The sequence below is a fragment of the Silene latifolia genome, chromosome Y (assembly GCF_048544455.1).
Source record: "Silene latifolia isolate original U9 population chromosome Y, ASM4854445v1, whole genome shotgun sequence".
Lineage (NCBI taxonomy): Eukaryota > Viridiplantae > Streptophyta > Magnoliopsida > Caryophyllales > Caryophyllaceae > Silene > Silene latifolia.
Genome location: NC_133538.1, coordinates 116,909,728 through 116,929,340, shown reverse-complemented (window position 1 = coordinate 116,929,340; position 19,613 = coordinate 116,909,728).

Here is a 19,613-nt window from a genome sequence, read left to right as displayed (position 1 = left end):
TCGATATACTTATTTACATGAAGATATGCATTTCTTTTGCAGGGAAAAAATAATAAGAACAAAAAAAAAAAAAAAAAAACAGAAATTAGAGTACCTTTTTAAGGCAGTGAAGACGGTTTGTATGATTATTCCTTAGATTTTGTAATTACCACACTAGTTTAGGTAAGTATTTATAGTGACTTTTATATATAAACTGCTTTGGATAAGAATAGGAGAAGTTACAATTTATGAGTGTAGTATTATTTGTCTTTTCACATGCATTAGTTTACAACTGCCATTTGACACATGTCTCATTTAAGCAAATAATCATGAATAGTGGTGTCTTTTCACCTGAATTATTTTACAACTTGCATCTGAGAGTGTAATTATTAGATGCATTAATTTATATTATTTAATTTAAATGGTACATTGTTAATGCACGTAATGGACATTGTAAATACAGTGATGGGACAATTCTTTTCATGATGTATTGAAAATTCAAAAATTACAAAAGGTACTACGTCAATATAATGAAATATCATTAACAAATAAGAGAATGTACTTATATTCTTATATTCTGAATGGACATTGAAAATCAACAGTAGGTACAAGGGGTATGAGGTAAATATAAAACTTATACTCAAATGTACCTCAGCTGTTTATATATAGTATTACTCGTTTTGATTTAATAGAATAAAAGCAAGTTCGACCGCTGGTCGGGAAATTGACGTTCTCCACTTCCTATTGACGTTGGGTATGAGGTAAATATTAAAGCCACATTGTAAACATCCAACATGTTATTCCAACATCAAGTCCACACATTTATTACTTTTCTTTCACATTCTCCACTTCCTATTTCAACACCAACCAATCAACACACTTCATCACTTTGTTGCACAAGTTAATCAAACACACAGATGACTCGACAAACACTTTCCCCATGTGACCGGTTCAAAGTTGTAGGGCGACCCCCGCGACTTTAGGACGTCTCCCAAGCCTTTGCACTAGCTCCTACAACTTTTACCCCGGGTTCATTTTAATTGACTCCCTATGTTCATTAAGTTCATTGGTTACAGGTTTCAGGATCGTCGCTCTGATACCATTTGTAACACCCCCATACTCCAAGTGCCTTACCAGGACCACTCAGGTATGAAGACATTACCATCTCGGTCGCCCGAGATATGATAATCAAATAGACAAAACAGAAACAATGTTTATTATAAATAGTTTAATGAATAAATACAATCCTCAAAACCAAACCAAAGTACGATACATTATTCCAAACTATCTGTTCTCAACTGAAATGTAAATAAATGCTAAACTACAGCGGAAGTCTCTATCGTCATGTCGTGGCCATCCTAGCTATCCCAGTACTCATCTCTATACCTGTTCAATATCTGCTCACCATCCCCGAATGGATCACCGCAGGTTTACAAAACAACACCGGGGTCAGTACTAATCACACAATTAATATAGATAACAACAATAAGGCAAACAGACAGCTGAACTGTCACACACACACACACACCACCAACTCCCATCATCTCAATACTGACTGTCCACTGGACCAGCCCTGCCAGTGGGAGACCGCAGCCGTTCCCACCTAAGCCCCGCTCATCGTACGAGCGATAACCCTGTCCCATTAATGTGCACATCCCCTTCCGTGGTGGGTTCCACGAAGGGCGAAACTAGGGCGTGAAGTCACTCCCGCAAGTGACCCCACTCAGCCGAGAACGCATCTCGAGAGCCATAGACAACCAATCACAATCACAATCACAATCACAATCACAATCACAATCATCATATCAAACAACTAACTACAGCACATCACCAATATCCCATTATGGGACTAATACTGAGTAGGAAATCCTACCTGGAAAGCACAACACGCAGACGGTATCTACAGCTGTATCAAAACGGCTCCTCTACGAATTCTCCTCCTATCATACAGCACATAAAGACTACACATCACAAACTACACACCAAAACCCCCAATTCCTAAATTAGGGTTTCACCAATCTTAACAAAACATTATAGAAATTATATTAAAAGCTTACCCTCGACGCAAGGAATCCAACGACACGAACTACTATACGAACTGACCGTCTGAACTCCGGGAATTGTCAAGAACGCGATTAGGAAGAAGAACTAGTTGATTTCTCTCTTAAACAGGTTTTAGGTTTTGTAAAAAGTGATTTAAAACAATGACGAATATGTTTAAATACCTTAATCGCGTAATTAACAAACCCGAGAAAACTCCCGTAAAAAGGACACTCGATCGAGTACCCAAGGCACTCGATCGAGTACCCCTACTCGATTAGTACCCCTGACTACTCGATCGAGTACCCAACAGGTCAGAAACTATTTTACTTCGCAACTTGCCCATACTCGACAGAGTAAGGGCTACTCGATAGAGTACCCCAAGACATATAAATACGGAGTATTACAGAAGCGCGAGGTAAATTTCAGTGAAAAAGAAAGACAAAGCCCTCAAGTTTTGGTAAAGCAGCACGCGTTATAGGCCCTTAGATTAGCCGCGTCAGACAAGATCCAACGACTGACGCGCGTTCTCACGCTTGTGCCATTCTCATATGATCCGAAATCTAATAATAATAATAATAATAATAATAATAATAATAATAATAATAATAATAATAATAATAATAATAATAATAATAATAATAATAGTAATAATAATAGTAATAATAATAGTAATACTAATAATAATAATAATAATAATAATAATAATAATAATAATAATAATAATAATAATAATAATAATAATAATAATAATAACAATAATAATAATAATAATAATAATAATAATAATAATAATAATAATAATAATAATAATAATAATAATAATAATAATAATAATAATAATAATAAGATGATTAGTATACTAGGATCTTCTCCTCCGTCTTCTAGGTTTCTTTATTATGACAATCAATGGGGCATGTCAACCCAATAACCTATTTATATAGGTTAGAGGTATTCTAGACATGAAGAGTGACCTAGCCATAATATAACTGTATTTTGCCCCCCCCCATCAGGCTGCCCACTGTATAATTAACATGCCCTACACTTATCAGCACCATCACACCATGTACATAACCGTACTGACTGAGACAGACCTAGGCCCAATGGATCATATAACTGTACTGGGCTTTACCGGTCACATTCAACCCATTTTCATAAATAAGAAAACCGACTAATGAAAGTCCAAATCCAACATTCTCCCACGTGGGCGACATTTGTTGGTTTTATTAAAAGAAGTTTATTTTACGAAAATATTTCGAAAACCTTTATTTTGTAAAACGACTCCCGGGTTGAACAACATGGCCATAAAAAAACATCCCAGACTACAGAACTCGGTCCAATAAACAATTTAATGTGAACCATAGCGGACATAGTACAATTAAGTCATACAAGACCTTCCATGATCACAACACCAAAAGCTTACCGACATGAGTCCCAAGTGTGACAAAGTGTAGTCTGGTTTTAGCATAATAGATCCAAACTTTAAGATGAGCATGCTTAACCACATTCGATCACAGTCTCAATTGAGACCCACTTCTAAAGAAGTATTCCCCTTAATTACCTTGAAAGGTAAATACCACTTAAGGTATTTTTATAATCATTAGAGATTAAAGCACCCAATAAAGGGTAAGACACCAAAACATGCAATGGCTAAACAACCAACATCCATTAAAGGATAACTCCACCCACTAATGGGCAAATAAAACACAACTGGAAATGGCTCAACAGCCAATATCCATTCTAGGACAGAATACACCCACTAAAGGGCAAAAGCTTTAATGCAGAACATCTCTTAACGAGACACAAATTGAACTATAACAATAATCATACATGCATTAAGCTTATATTTAACATGCATACACTTAGTGAGAATTAAAACATCAACCTTATCACTGAAAGCATATAGTACCTTAAGTACCAAAATATCTTAACTACAACTCCCACTAATTCAGTGCATCAAAAGAAATCACAAGATTCATATTTTTAACATGCTTTTAATAACTCAATAGGCTTGAGTCTTTTAGTCAATGAGTCTGCAATCATCTCTTTAACCCAATTTTCGAGTTTATGAATCTTCAAATAAAACCATTTAGATTTGCCAAATTTTATATTCTTCTTAGTTCATAAGACTAAATCCCTATAATCACAACTAATAGTGATATCTTGTGTGATATGAAGAATGACCATAAAGGTATAAATGTAATCTCTCAATTTCGTAACATGATGAGTGGATGTATAACAGGCTGTAATCTTTGCCTCCATAACAGAGGTAGACAACTAGACATATTCTTTCAAGAGATAACACCACCAGCTAACATAAAAACAAATCCTATACCGGATTTCATATCATCAAACACAACCTCGAAGGTCTAATACACACTTCAGTATACAACAAATTATAAACAACACTATCATAAAGAATATCCTACATAGTGTTCTCATCAAGTATACTTTAAGGACGACATTCATTCTTACTTAGATTGTCACTTTTAGATATGAGAGTTACACCAGGTTATATAACATTATTTCTCCCTTAAGATAATCCTAGGTAACATTCTGTTAGACATGTCACACACAATCTTAATACTAAGCACAAAACATTCTTCCCCCAAATCGTTCATATCGAAGACAATGAGAAGATTTGCTTTTGTGCCATGCAACAAACCAAGAGCATTACTACCAAGTAAAATAGCATCAACATAAAGAACAAGGAATATCAATTCAATATCCTCCCACTGATCTTGTAATATATGCAAATATCATTAATATTTTCAGCAAGTTCATTAGACTCCATAAATTTATGAAACTCTATATATACCACTCACAAGAAACTTGTTTCAATTCATAAATTGATTTCTTCAATTTACATACCATATGTTCTTTAACTTTCTCAACAAAATCATTTAAAAAAGAACAATAAGAATATCCATTTTAATATAACATTAAATCATGAACAATGAAAGACCTAAGAATCCTTTGAACTAATAGGTGAAACTGTTTAATTGAAATTCACACCTTCTCTTTTAGTATAACCCTTTGTCACAAATCTCTCCTTAGGTTTCTTAATTACACCTTTAAAATGCAACTTTATTTTAGAGATTCACTTTACACCCGACTGGATTAAAAAAACAAAACCCACTGGAGTAACAATTAACTCCTAAACTTTATTATGTATCTTATCGATTGCATCTCATCACATATATAACCTCCTTATGATTTATCTGCTTGCACAAAATAAATACCTTGTTTATAGGTTATAATCTTAACTATTCCACTCAAGTCATAATCAACTTCCCCGATATAGACAATAAAATCACCATACGTAAATGCATGATTTCTCTTTAAAAGCAGCTTAGAGTTGCAACAACATCTGACAAATTATTCAAGGATTGTGAAATAGTATTATTGGTCATCATACTTCCCCCATTAGAAAAAGAAGAAGAAATATTTTTCTAATGCATAAGTAGAAGACTAACAAACACATGATGAGACAAACAAGCTTTCTATTATAACAACAGGTCCCTAAGCCATTCTCTAGAAATTTAACTGTTATATACTCTACATATCTTAAACTTTAAAATTTACAGGATAAGTAACAATGAATTTTGGAGTAGTTTTGGGATCAAAATTTTCCAGAAGGATTACAAATATAAATTCTCAACTTAACTGCCAGCCACACACCCTAAAAAAGTTGAAACTTGGCTTTCATCCATCCATATTTCACAAGACAATTAAAAAAAACAAAGTTTTCAGGTATTGGGTCCAAGATATATAAGGCAGATTTAAAAGCTTTACTTTAGCTATAAACTGTTAATTTTTATCTCGAATCAAACTCCTCACCCTATCCTTATAAGTACAATTACAACGCTCAGTCACACCGTTTTGTTCAAGAAGACTTGGCATCGTATATTGTCCAACAATAAGTAAAAAATAAAAAACCATATAAAACCAAGAATCACCATGTTTAATTTGACCTAACAACTTTCCAACTCGGTCTCATCTTTCAGTCTTAATGGTCATATAAAACAAGCTCCAAACCTCGACAATAAATACTTTAAACTTAACAAGAGCCTTAGAGTTACTACTTATAAGGAAAACATAACCACATCTAGAATCACCATTAATGAAGATGATATATGACGTCTTTCCACAAATAGTAGTGTTTTACTAATGTTAGTGTGAATATCCAACAAACACCATTTTGTAATAATGCTAGAGATAGAAAGAGAAACGTCTGAAAAGCTCTCAAAATAAAAAATCCTTCATCGTTTTCAGCAACCCTAGATTTCCACAATGACGGCACAAAAATCACAAAAAGAATCTTCTTTAACAAAAAAATCACAAAAATAGTAATAAAAATCGTTTCTCTTCTTTTTGGATTTTACTGTTTCAGGGAACTCGAATTCGTCTGTGATTAAGCTTACTTCGAATCCGGTTGAGATTGAACCCCTTGATCTTGATGATATTATCACAGATGATGAGACGGAGGAATGGATTGTCCAACAACGTGGTAAGAGGAAGAAGCTGGCCACCATTGTTGAGGAACGTGAAAGTATGTTGCAATTTTCTGAGTCTGAAGTTAAAAAGGAACTTGCTTTTTGGAAGCACTCTGTTATTTGCTTCATATTAGGGGCTAATCCGTCCTGGGATATTGTTGAAGATTTTATCATGGGAGTTTGGGGAGACTATGGAGTTGATGGAATATCTTTCTTACCTTCTGGTGTGTTTCTGGTTAAATTTAAGCAACAGAAGGCACAAGAAGCTGTCTTGAAACAGGGACACTTCCTGTTTGAGAACAAACCTTTAATTTTACGACCATGGACTCCTCAGGACCCTCTCACAAAGATGGATTTTAATGTTGTTCCAGTGTGGGTTAAACTGCATCAGTTACCTCTTAAGTTTTGGGGACAGTGTATCCCTAAAATTGCTCGTTTAATTGGTGATTTTGTTCGATGTGATGGACCTACTGGGGAACGAACAAGGTTAGGAATGGCTAGACTCTTGATAGATGTCCCTTTTTATAAACCTCCTCCACAAGAGGTTAAATTCTTAGATGAGGAAGGGTCTATTATCAAGGTGAAGGTTGAGTTTGAATGGAATCATATTCTCTGTAAGACTTGTGGGGGTGTTGGTCCTATTAACAATGCTTGTCAGAAAGTGAAACCCACCCGACCTGCTAGGAAGAAAGTAGTCCAAAAGTGGCTACCTAAGAATACAGAGGACAAGGTTCATGTGACTAAGGTTCCAGTGGTCAAGGCAGCAACACCTCCTAAGGCTCCTACTCCTCTGGTGCACCTTAGTCCTAGGACTGTTTTTACTCCAGTGTTTCCTACCACTAAGCAGGGTAATAATGTTAGGACAAATCAAATAGCTACCCCAGCTAGAGTAGTTATAAGGTTGAGTAGGCAGGAGCTCATTTATCATGGCAGTAGCTCTGCTAAATTTGGCCAATATTCTTTCCTGGATGCTTTAAATAATGCAACTCCTAAGGTGGGGATAGGGACGAGTACAGTACCCCCTGAGAAGGGGGGGTTGCAATGATAGGCTTTTGGAATGTTAGGGGATTGAACAGTCCAGCTAAATAGAAGTACATTAAATGGTTCTTTCATCATCACAAAGTTGGATTGTTTGGTCTCCTTGAGACGAAGGTCAAGCCCTCATCTCTAAATGGAATTAGGGATAATATTTGTAGTGGTTGGTGTGTGACTACTAATACGCAGTATCATAAGAGGGGTAGAGTCTGGATTATTTGGAAGCCTAATCTTTTCAATATCCAGTTTCTTGAGTATAATGCTCAGTTTATCCATACTATTGTTAAGGACCTAGTTACTGGTTTCTTTTTCAATTTAACCATGGTGTATGCTTTTAATGGGATGTATGAGAGGAAGGCTATGTGGAGTAGACTTATTGCCTTGAATACTCAAATCCAAGGGCCTTGATTCATAGGGGGTGATTTTAATGCTGTTCTTAAACCTTGTGAAAGATTGGGAGGAGTGACTACAGAGGAGGAAATGGTGGATTTTCAAGTGTGTCTTGACCAATGTAACATGGTGGATATGCCTGCTACTGGGTCCTTCTTCACTTGGAATAATAAGCAAGAAGCTGCTACCAGGGTCTTTAGTAGACTTGATATAGCCCTTGTCAACCATGAGTGGATTGACCAGAGGCCTGAGTTTTATGCTCATTTTCATACCGAGGGTTATTTTGACCATACGCCTTGCTTAGTTCAGCATACCTCTGATATGGGACACATGAAATGGAGCTTTAAATATTTTAACATGTGGAGTGGCTCTAATCTTTTTCTCCCATGTGTTACACAGATTTGGGGAACTAGTATTCAGGGGACTCCCATGTTTTAGTTTGTGAGAAAACTCAAACTCCTTAAACAGCCCCTAAAGATGCTGAATAGAGAGTTATATGCTGATATTGAGAATAACACCATGAGGGCTTGGAAACAGTTGGAGCATATTCAGATTCAGCTCAGAGATGAACCATCTAATGCTGATATAATAGGTTTGGAAATCACTGCTACTAAAGAGTATTATGAATTGCAAAAGGCTTGTGATAGTTTCCTTTTGCAGAAATCCAAAGCTGCATGGGTGTGTAGTGGGGATAGTAATTCAAATATCTTTCATAGCTATATGAAGAGTAGGCAAGCTAGGAATAAGGTCTTAAGGATTGCAAATGAGCAGGGCACATGGCTTAATGACCCTGAAAGTATTCAGAGTGCTTTTTTATCCTTTTATCAGGAGTTACTGGGGACGACTAAAACACTGCAGGATGTGAATGTACAGGTTGTTCAGAGAGGACCTGTGTGCACTGAGGATTTATGTGTGGTGTTAGGTCTGCCTGTTACTAATGCTGAGATAAGAGATGCTGTGTTTCAGATTCCAAGTCATAAAGCTCCTGGGTCTGATGGCTTTACTAGTGCTTTTTATAAGGATGCATGGCCAGTGATTGGTGATGATGTGTGTGCTGTGGTTAAAGATTTTTTTGTCAATGGCAGGCTCCTTAAACAAGTGAACTATACTTTGGTTTCTCTTATACCTAAATTGGAATTGCCTCAAAATGTTGCACAATTCAGGCCAATCTCGTGTTGCAATGTCATTTATAAAGTAATCTCAAAGCTTCTATGCTCCAGATTGGCCAGGGTACTCCCTTACATTATTAGTCCTACTCAAGGTGGTTTTGTTAAGGGAAGGAATATCATAGAGAACATTCTTGTTTGTCAAGACATTATCAGGTTGTATAATAGAGCTGCTGTTTCTCCAAGATGCCTACTTAAAGTTGATCTTAAGAAGGCCTATGATTCAGTGAACTGGCAATTCCTTAGCCAGATGCTGGATGATCTTCTTTTCCCTCCTCATTTCAAGAAGCTCATTATGGAGTGTGTCTCTAGTGCATCTTATTCTCTTGTCCTTAATGGTGACACTTTTGGTTTTTTCCCTGGTAGAAAAGGACTCAGGCAGGGAGATCCTCTTTCTCCTCTTTTGTTCACCATAGCTATGGAATACCTCACTAGGATTCTTAATATTACTACTGAGGTCCTGCTTTTTAAACATCATTCTCTGTGTAGGAGATTAAAACTGTCTCATTTGATGTTTGCTGACGATCTTCTAATGTTCTCTAGAGGGGACTCTCAATCTGTGAGGCTTCTTTTGAGATCCTTTGCCTCTTTTTCTAGGGCCTCTGGTCTGGAGATGAATAATGCTAAGGCTAGTATCTACTTCAATGGGGTGCATGGGTCCCTTAAGCAGCAGCTTATAGCTAGTTCAGGGTGTGTTGAGGGACAAATTCGCTTTAGATATTTGGGTGTTCCCATTGCAGCTGGTAGATTGGGGAAAAAGGAATGTAGGATTCCGGTGGAGAAAATTATTGATAGAATCAAAATGTTTGGTGCCAGGAAAGTGTCATATGCTGGCAGACTCATCCTGGTCAAATCTGTCCTTACTTCCCTTTTTTTTTATTGGGCTAATATATTCCTGATTCCTAAAGAAGTATTGAAGCAAATTGATAATATCTGTCGTAATTACTTAGGGGATGGCACAAGTGACTATATGAGGGTTCCTCTAGTTGGTTGGGATCATGTGTGCATTCCAAAGAGTGAGGGTGGTCTGGGTGTCAGGAATAGTACTCATTGGAATTTGGCCACCATTGGGAAGCTTGTGTGGTGGATTTATAGTAAGCCAGATAGCTTATGGGTGAAGTGGGTGCATCAGATTTATATAAAAGGTGATTCCTGGTCTGATCATGTTCCTAAAAGTCACATGAGTGGCAACTGGAAGGCAATATGCAAGACCAAGGATCTGTTTCAGAATGGGTATTCACATTGTACTTGGCTTGCTGACTTGAAAGGGTACTCTGTTAAGTCTGGGTATGATTGGATCAGGCTTAAGGAAACAAAAGTAGGGTGGTCTAAGCTAGTTTGGAATAATGCTGCTGTACCTAAGCATTGTTTTATAAACTGGCTTATTATGAGGAATGCTCTTAACACAAAAGAGAAGCTGCATAGGATTGAGATTAGTTCTGATGATTTGTGCTGCATTTGCCAAGCTGATTCTGAGAATGTTACTCATCTGTTCCAACACTATCAGTACATCCTTGAGATACTGGAGCTGATCTGTGCTTGCCTGAAGATTCCTAAACCTTAGGGGAACTCTCTTATCTGGACTGGTAGAAGGAATTGGTCGCAGGTGCAGAAGACTATATGCTTAGCAGTCTTCATGGCTGTTAATTATGCAGTTTGGCAGCAACGTAGTTCTGCACTTTTAGAGGGTGTTTTGATACGACCTACTCTTTTGTTTGCTCAGTGTAAAACCCCGATGAAAATCAGGATTAGGTGCCAATTAAGCAAGTTTGTAAGAGCTAGTGATAGGGATTGGATCAATTGTATTCTAAACTAAGTTATGATGTATCTTGTATCCTTGGTTTGAGCTTAATGATATTACTTACATTTCACCAAAAATAGTGTGAATATCCTCTAAGAATTCCTTAAAAATAAGTCCAGATACAATTTCACATTTGACAAGTCCATGAATACGCTCTTTAGAAATTTAATTAAGTCTCTTATGCTATAAAATTATAAATTTTCGTAGGTCAATATTTTTTTGGTTCCAAGACTCTCAACATTCAAGAAAACATCACCAGAATCAAGTCCAATCCAGTTTATACAAATCATCACAAAAGAAAGAATTTCCAATCATATGAGAGTTATAAAATAATTCAACCTTTTAATTATAAGTGACCAAACGAAATTCACACATGTCAAATTACGAAATAGAAATAAAATTTCGTCTCATATACGACACGTAAAGAAAGTTTTCTAGAGTCAAATAAAATCCTGAACTAAGCTTTAAGACAACTGTTCTGATGAAATCCACATCAAGTTTCCCGCAATTCATTGCAGACACGCTGACTATAACCTCACTTGGTGTTTATTTATTTTGGAACCCTTTAAGGAAAATACTTTTCATAAACAAATGAACCACTATCTAACCATCAAGAATGAGGTGACACATCTACTAAACACGATTCAAAACAAACTGAGGCCAATAAATAACATGTCTTTATTATCCTTGCTAACCAGATTTTGTATTTTAAACACTTTCTCAATTTATGGTCAGTCTGGTCGTAAAACCAACAAGTAACTCCAGTAGTAATACTAGATTCTTTATTACTCTTAAGTCTTAACCTCAAGACCTTTTACAAGTATTCTTGTATAAATGTTACCTGACTTCCCCTTCGAAAAAAGTTGCTTAATGAATAAGTTCACTATTTTTTCCTTTATCTCATTCCCCTATTTCCTTTTCAATACTCACCCATATAAAATAAGTCCTTGTCGGTCCATGTATCAGTTTGGGGCAGTAAGCTATTTTGAAGTGACTCCTTTCCGGGAAGAGAATTAATAATTTAACCGACAAGGAATAAACTCAACAACGGGTACTGTGTCTTTAGTAATATGATATGCACTTCAATACTACTAATCACATCATACATGATTTAAATTAATGAGACAGTCCATCAATTCCCTAATTTTCAGACTTTTTTTTTTTTAAATTCTTTAACATTAAAACAGATTGAATCCCATTAGAAAACCTTGAAATTCCCAGACATCGAATTCTTCAATATCAACATACACAATTCATGTACCAATTCCCACCTATAAAGGTGATAGTCATTTTAAGCTTGAGTACTCTCATGTACGAGTGCAAGAGGTTTGTGCCCAGCTAGTCGATATATACATATATTAATCAAATAAGCCAATGGCCAACTTAACATCACTTTCCACTTAGAAAAAGTATTCTTATTTATACTCTTAATAGCACAAATTTCATTGCTCAAAGAAAATCTGTTGACTAAAACAACAGATCAAGGCCACTATTAGCATGATATGGGTATAATTAATTTATAACTTTACACAAGAATATGCTAAGGGAGTCACAATATTCTCACAGGAATTCATATTATATTTTATGCATTCACCTTTAGGCAGAATACACAAAACATAATAACTACCTCCAAGTAAATAGATAAGGAAATTTCTTAAAAATAAATCCCCTTTGGGCAGATAATTTTCCAAGAAATCAAATTATTACACTTGTATTTACTCAACCACTTACTTAAATTAACTTATACAACTTCCCCCTTTGGGCAAGAAATTATAGAAACTAATTAAAAAAGCACAAACATTCCGGAATCCTTATGAATTATTTTAAATATTGATAGATAGCCCGCTTTAGCCAAGCTACCACTGCAACTTAAAATAATTCATCGAAACAATACCCATATATTTACATACATGCTATTTCCAGTTTTGAACTTTGTCAATATTTGATGAGCGACATGTTATTTGTCATTAACCATTCATTTTTTTAAATTAATATTACGGGTCAAATAAGTACGACACTCATCAAAATCTAATAACAAAGTGTAAAGACACGACTTCACTTCATTGTACATTACTAAATTTTTCTTTACTAACAACAAGTTTTATATAATATGATGATAACAACATCATTATAAACAGCCCCGCCCGAAGAGGAAGAAAACGAAAAACGTTAGCAGTCCCCAACTCCCCAACAGCGCATAAATATAAATAGAAAATTTAATTAATCATTAAAAGACAAAAAACCAAAGAAACCACAAACCATTGTCGGCTGATTTGATGATAAGTTTGAACGTTGTCTATAAATATTGTCGGCCGACTTGATGATTAAATTTAATCAATGTTGAAACTTATAACTCACGGATCGGATACTCTGATTAATATTTATTATACCGATCAAACGAAAAGAAGATAATAACAATAAACCCTAATACAATCCTGCTCTGATACCACATGTAAGATAAATTATAAGGATCATTGTATAGGGTACATACCTTTAGCGTAAGCAACAGTCGGATCGTCTGGAGCGTATAATAATAATAATAATAATAATAATAATAATAATAATAATAATAATAATAATAATAATAATAATAATAATAACTAAGACCATTGAGCTGATGGACTTGGTTGCGAGGATTGAGGACCCGCAGTGTGAGTTGCTTCTTCTTCGGGCTTGTACTGGTATATCTAAGCTCTACTTCTCTCTTCGCACTTGCTCCCCTAGTGTTTTTGGGTCTGTCCATCTTTCTTTTTGACGCCGCTCTGCGTTCTAGCTTGAACGTATTGTCACCGCGTCGGGCCGGGTTTTGGGGATTGGCGGTGGCGCCTTGCTACATTCCCTTTTCATCTTGGTGGCCTTGGTGTCTATGCGGCCGGAGATGTTTTGTTCTATGCTTTTATTGCGTCCCGCTTGCAGTCTGCTAGTTTGCAGGCTAAGCTCCTCGGCCCTTCTGGTATTGTAGCTGCCGGCCCTGCTTTTGATGATGCCGCGCAGGTGTTTCTGCGACTACGAGGTTCGATATATTAGGTCACCCTAGTGAAATTGCCGCCCCAAACTTATGAAGAAATTGCGATATTTATTTCACGACGGTTGTTCCGCCTCGTAGTCTGTTTTATCTTTGACACCTCGCCTTGACTTGCTTTATGGCGATCTCGGCAGGTTCTCACTCCTCCGATTGGTTACGTGCGGTTCCTATCTCCGGGTTGGGGCGGACTATGAACGGGAGGACTTACCGTAGTGTGTCTTTTGTATCGTCTGGGTGTTCCGTTATTCACGGTATCTAGGCCCTGTCCGGCTTGCTCTCGGTTTTTCTTTGGGGTTATTTTTGGGGGAGCACGCTGTTTCTTGTCTCGGTCTTTGTGGGCGTTAAACATCGGCATAACCTTGTCCGGGACACTCTTTTCGACATCTGCTATAGATCTGGTATTACTGCGGGAAAGGAGGTTGATATCGGTTTGGTTGATGGGCATGGTGGCTCTCTTCGTCCTGCGGATTTATTGCTTTATTCTTGGGACAGGGGGCGTGATGTGTGCGTCGACCTGACAGGTTCTTCACCTTTGACTCAGACTGGGTTGGCAGATTTTGTGCCGGGCCGGGTTGTCGCTGATGCTGCTCAGCGAAAGTGTGCTAAGTATGGGGATTTGTGCGCGATAGCGGGTTATGGTTTCCTTCCTTTCTCCTTCTCTTCACTTGGGGAGCTGGGTTCGGATGCTGTTGCCTTGCTCAAGCGGATCCAGAAATTCTCGGTATCTCAGGATGCGGGGGCTCGGGTGGCCGCTTACATTTTTACTAGACTTAGCTTTGCTATTGCTAAGGGTGTGGGAGCCCAGATTGTCTCTCGGCTCCCCACCAATTTCATGTAAACTTTTATTCTTATTTTAATGAAAGTTGCGCGCATCCCTTCATAATAATAATAATAATAATAATAATAATAATAATAATAATAATAATAATAATAATAATAATAATAATAATAATAATAATAATAATAATAATAATAATAATAATAATAATAATAATAATAATAATAATAATAATAATAATAATAATAATAACTAAGACCATTGAGCTGATGGACTTGGTTGCGAGGATTGAGGACCCGCAGTGTGAGTTGCTTCTTCTTCGGGCTTGTACTGGTATATCTAAGCTCTACTTCTCTCTTCGCACTTGCTCCCCTAGTGTTTTTGGGTCTGTCCATCTTCCTTTTGACGCCGCTCTGCGTTCTAGCTTGGAACGTATTGTCACCGCGTCAGGGCCGGGTTTTGGGGATTGGCAGTGGCGCCTTGCTACATTCCCTTTTCATCTTGGTGGCCTTGGTGTCTATGCGGCCGGAGATGTTTTGTTCTATGCTTTTATTGCGTCCCGCTTGCAGTCTGCTAGTTTGCAGGCTAAGCTCCTCGGCCCTTCTGGTATTGTAGCTGCCGGCCCTGCTTTTGATGATGCCGCGCAGGTGTTTACTGCGACTACAGGTTCTGATATATTAGGTCACCCTAGTGAAATTGTCGCCCCAAACTTATGAAGAAATTGCGATATTTATTTCACGACGGTTGTTCTTTGCCTCGTAGTCTGTTTTATCTTTGACACCTCGCCAGCTTGCTTTATGGCAGTCTCAGCAGGGTTCTCACTCCTCTGATTGGTTACGTGCGGTTCCTATCTCTGGGTTGGGGCAGACTATGAACGGGAGGACTTACCGTAGTGTGCTGGGGTATCGTCTGGGTGTTCCGTTATTCACGGTATCTAGGCCCTGTCCGCTTGCTCTCGTGTTTTTTCTTTGGGGTTGTTTTTGGGGACCACGCTGTTTCTTGTACCGGCATGTGGGCGTTAAACATCGGCATAACCTTGTCCGGGACACTCTTTTCGACATCCGCTATAGATGGTATTCTGCGGGAAGGAGGTTGATATCGGTTTGGTTGATGGGCATGGTGGCTCTCTTCGTCCTGCGGATTTATTGCTTTATTCTTGGGACAGGGGGCGTGATGTGTGCGTCGACCTGACGGGTTCTTCACCTTTGACTCACCGGGGTGGTGATTTTGTGCCGGGCCGGGTTGTCGCTGATGCTGCTCAGCGAAAGTGTGCTAAGTATGGGGATTTGTGCGCGATAGCGGGTTATGGTTTCCTTCCTTTCTCCTTCTCTTCACTTGGGGAGCTGGGTTCGGATCTTTGTTGCCTTGCTCAGCGGATCCGAAATTCTCGGTATCTCAGGATGCGGGGGCTCGGGTGGCCGCTTACATTTTTACTAGACTTAGCTTTGCTATTGCTAAGGGTGTGGGAGCCCAGATTGTCTCTCGGCTCCCCACCAATTTCATGTAAACTTTTATTCTTATTTTAATGAAAGTTGCGCGCATCCCTTCATAATAATAATAATAATAATAATAATAATAATAATAATAATAATAATAATAATAATAATAATAATAATAATAATAATAATAATAATAATAATAATAATAATAATAATAATAATAATAATAATAATAATAATAATAATAATAATAATAATAATAATAATAATAATAATAATAATAATAATAATAATAATAATAATAATAATAATAATAATAATAATAATAATAATAATAATAATAATAATAATAATAATAATAATAATAATAATAATAATAATAATAATAATAATAATAATAATAATAATAATAATAATAATAATAATAATAATATGATTAGTATACTAGGATCTTCTCCTCCCTCTTCTAGGTTTTCTTATTATGACAATCAATGGGGCATGTCAACCCAATAACCTATTTATATAGGTTAGAGGTATTCTAGACAGGAAGACAGACCTAGCCATAATATAACTGTATTTGGGCCCCCCCATCAGGCTACCTACTGTATAATAAACAGGCCCTACACTTATCAGTACTTTCACACTATGTACTTAACCGTACTGACTGAGACAGACCTAGGCTCAATGGATCATATAACTGTACTGGGCTTTACCGGTCACATTCAACCCGTTTTCATAAATAAGAAAACCGACTAATGAAAGTCCAAATCCAACAGAACTTATCAATCATAAGAATTAAATCCTAAAAGCATCATGGATTAAAAAACAATAGGTCTTGGTATAGACGGGTGGGGCGAACAGACGGGTAAAGACCTCTAATAAAATAGATATGGGGGACAAGGTGGGGCACCTCCCATGTGCTTCCCACTTATGGCAAATGGGTATTTTGTGAGGGAAAATGTTATCCGTCTATACGTATAGACGGATAGTATCCGTCTATAATGAGAATTTGTGATTAAAAAAAACCTTCACTAATATGAGGAATATAAACACAACAAACCTGCTTAAACTCGCAACTAGCAGAGATGTTAGAAATAGAAGTACATAAGTGCATCACATTGTTTATACAGCGGAAATAAATAAATAGCAACTGCCTTGATCTTAGTGCTCAAAATAAATCCTTGGAGGAGCAACAAGCCAACAATTAACAACCCGAAGAGCAGTACCTGAAAAGTGGTCCCCGGATCCGCATAAAGAGAGAAGAGACCTTTAAGTAGGGATGTCAATGGATCGGGTTCGGGTCGGGTGGAGCCTCATCCGTCATCCATCCGACTTTTTAAAATCTCATCTAACCCGTCCGTCATCCGTGAAACCTATCATCCGTCATCCATCCATCCATCCATCATCCATGGATGAAACGGGTGGATCGGGTGATAAATGGATGTTGTGTATTTATAGGTTTCAAGTTACAAAAAGTGATGATTTTTTATTCTATACAAAAAAAATGTTAGATAATTATTTTAGTTTAACTTTCTAATGGGTAGTTTCACAAAATATATATTTTGAGAGTAGAAAAATTTGAATATTTTATATCTTAATAATGTATTATATGTTAAAAAAATTAAATAAAAAGTAATTAAATCGGGTGATGGATGGATGGCGGGTGAAATTTCTTCATCCAATCCATCCGTCATCCGTTCCATCCGTCATCCATCCATCATCCATTTAAGTCGGGTTTTCATCCGTCTTTTAAAATCGGATGGATCGGTTTTTGATCGGGTGCGGGTGAAGTTGACATCCCTACCTTTAAGGGCTCTCTTATTATCAGCACGCTTTAGACGAGTCACAAATTTGGCGTGATTCTGGATTATAATAAAACATGTGTTTGGGTTATTTTTACACAAAAACCCACTTGATGACGTGGCAGCTAACAATTGGATCAAAACAGAAGCAACGGATTGACGACGTGACAAAGAAATATCTTAATCAAACCTCACATAAAGCTGCAGTCAAATACAAGTTAAACAAAGCCCGTGAGACTCGGTCCAATAACAGATCCCACGAAAATAGGGAAGTTGAGAGAAACAGGGAGTAGGCGCTGAGGAGTAGCGGGTCAAAGGGAACAGCTATAAATACGAAGCAGAGGCAAAGCAGCAAGGCATTCAATAAATCATTCACTCACACTTCAAGTCTGAACACCAGAAAATATCACTCATCATCGCGCAAGAGCATTAGCCATTATTTCCCACAAAATTGTATCATTACATTATTCCTCCTTAGTACTCCAGAAGTCATAGTGCATACATTTGGTGGATACCAACACCCCCCGCGGTTTTTCCCACATTCGGGTTTTTTCGCGTCACCAATTTCTTGTGTCTTTTACTTTTTTACATTCGTTATTTTGTTCCGTCAGTTTGCATGTACGATCTCATTACCTTAAAATTGACCAACAATAGACCGCTTTGACCCACCTAAGACAAAGTAACTATTAAGTAATTTTTTACCAAAACAGTTTGGCGCCCACCGTGGGGCATAGTGGTCATATTATAAAGTCAACCTTCCCAGCAGTACGTTCAGCATGTCAGGATCCAATCAGAGTACCTCCAGTGCTCCGAGTTCCACCTCCAGCATCTTAGGTTCTACCACCCAACATATGGCACGAACATTGCCAGCCGTAACGAAAACGGTAGAGCCAGCGTCTATCATCAGCAGGGCGGTTACCACCAACCAACCGACTAAGGTGACCCCAGTACCAGCCAAACCCCCGCATTCACCCAGAACCACGGATGTGGGGGTAGAGCGTGCAAGTAAGGTGTCAGGGATGCGTGCCCAAATGAAGTCCAGCAAGAAAAGTAGCCTAGTCAGATCAGCAGGAACGTCGGTGGTTTCTCAGCACGCTGGATTAGCACCGCCGGAGGCATGGCAGCAACTACTCCAAGGCATGAACACTTTGCACCGTGCTGTGAAGAGCCTACAAAAGGACAACGAGATCCTGCAAAAGGACAACCGGGCCTTGAAAGACTGGATGGATGCAGTATCCCAGAAGGGAGTACCCCCACAAACGTTAGAGCATACACCGGATCGGAAAACGCTCAAGGGGAGCCAGGAAAAATCTTCCCACAAGACATGGTAATCAGGTTAGATTTGGGAGTGGTATCAACACCGAGGGTACCACAACAGCCAATGATGATGCCTTCTCCGGGGATACCATCACCACCAGGGGTAACGCCACCACCAAGGACGATGTCACTAATAGGAACAGCAGTAGGGGCAATTACCTCAATTTGATTGGGAGCCTTAACACCCAGTTTTCCCTCACCATTCAGCATTACACCACCCGTATTGGGAAACACCCAAGGTGAAGTATTTACAAACAGCGCTTCCACAAGAACAAGCATGTACGCACAGCAGGCTCAGGGCGTACAGTTCAGGCCTATTATGAACGCAACTCTGTTGCCCAGCGG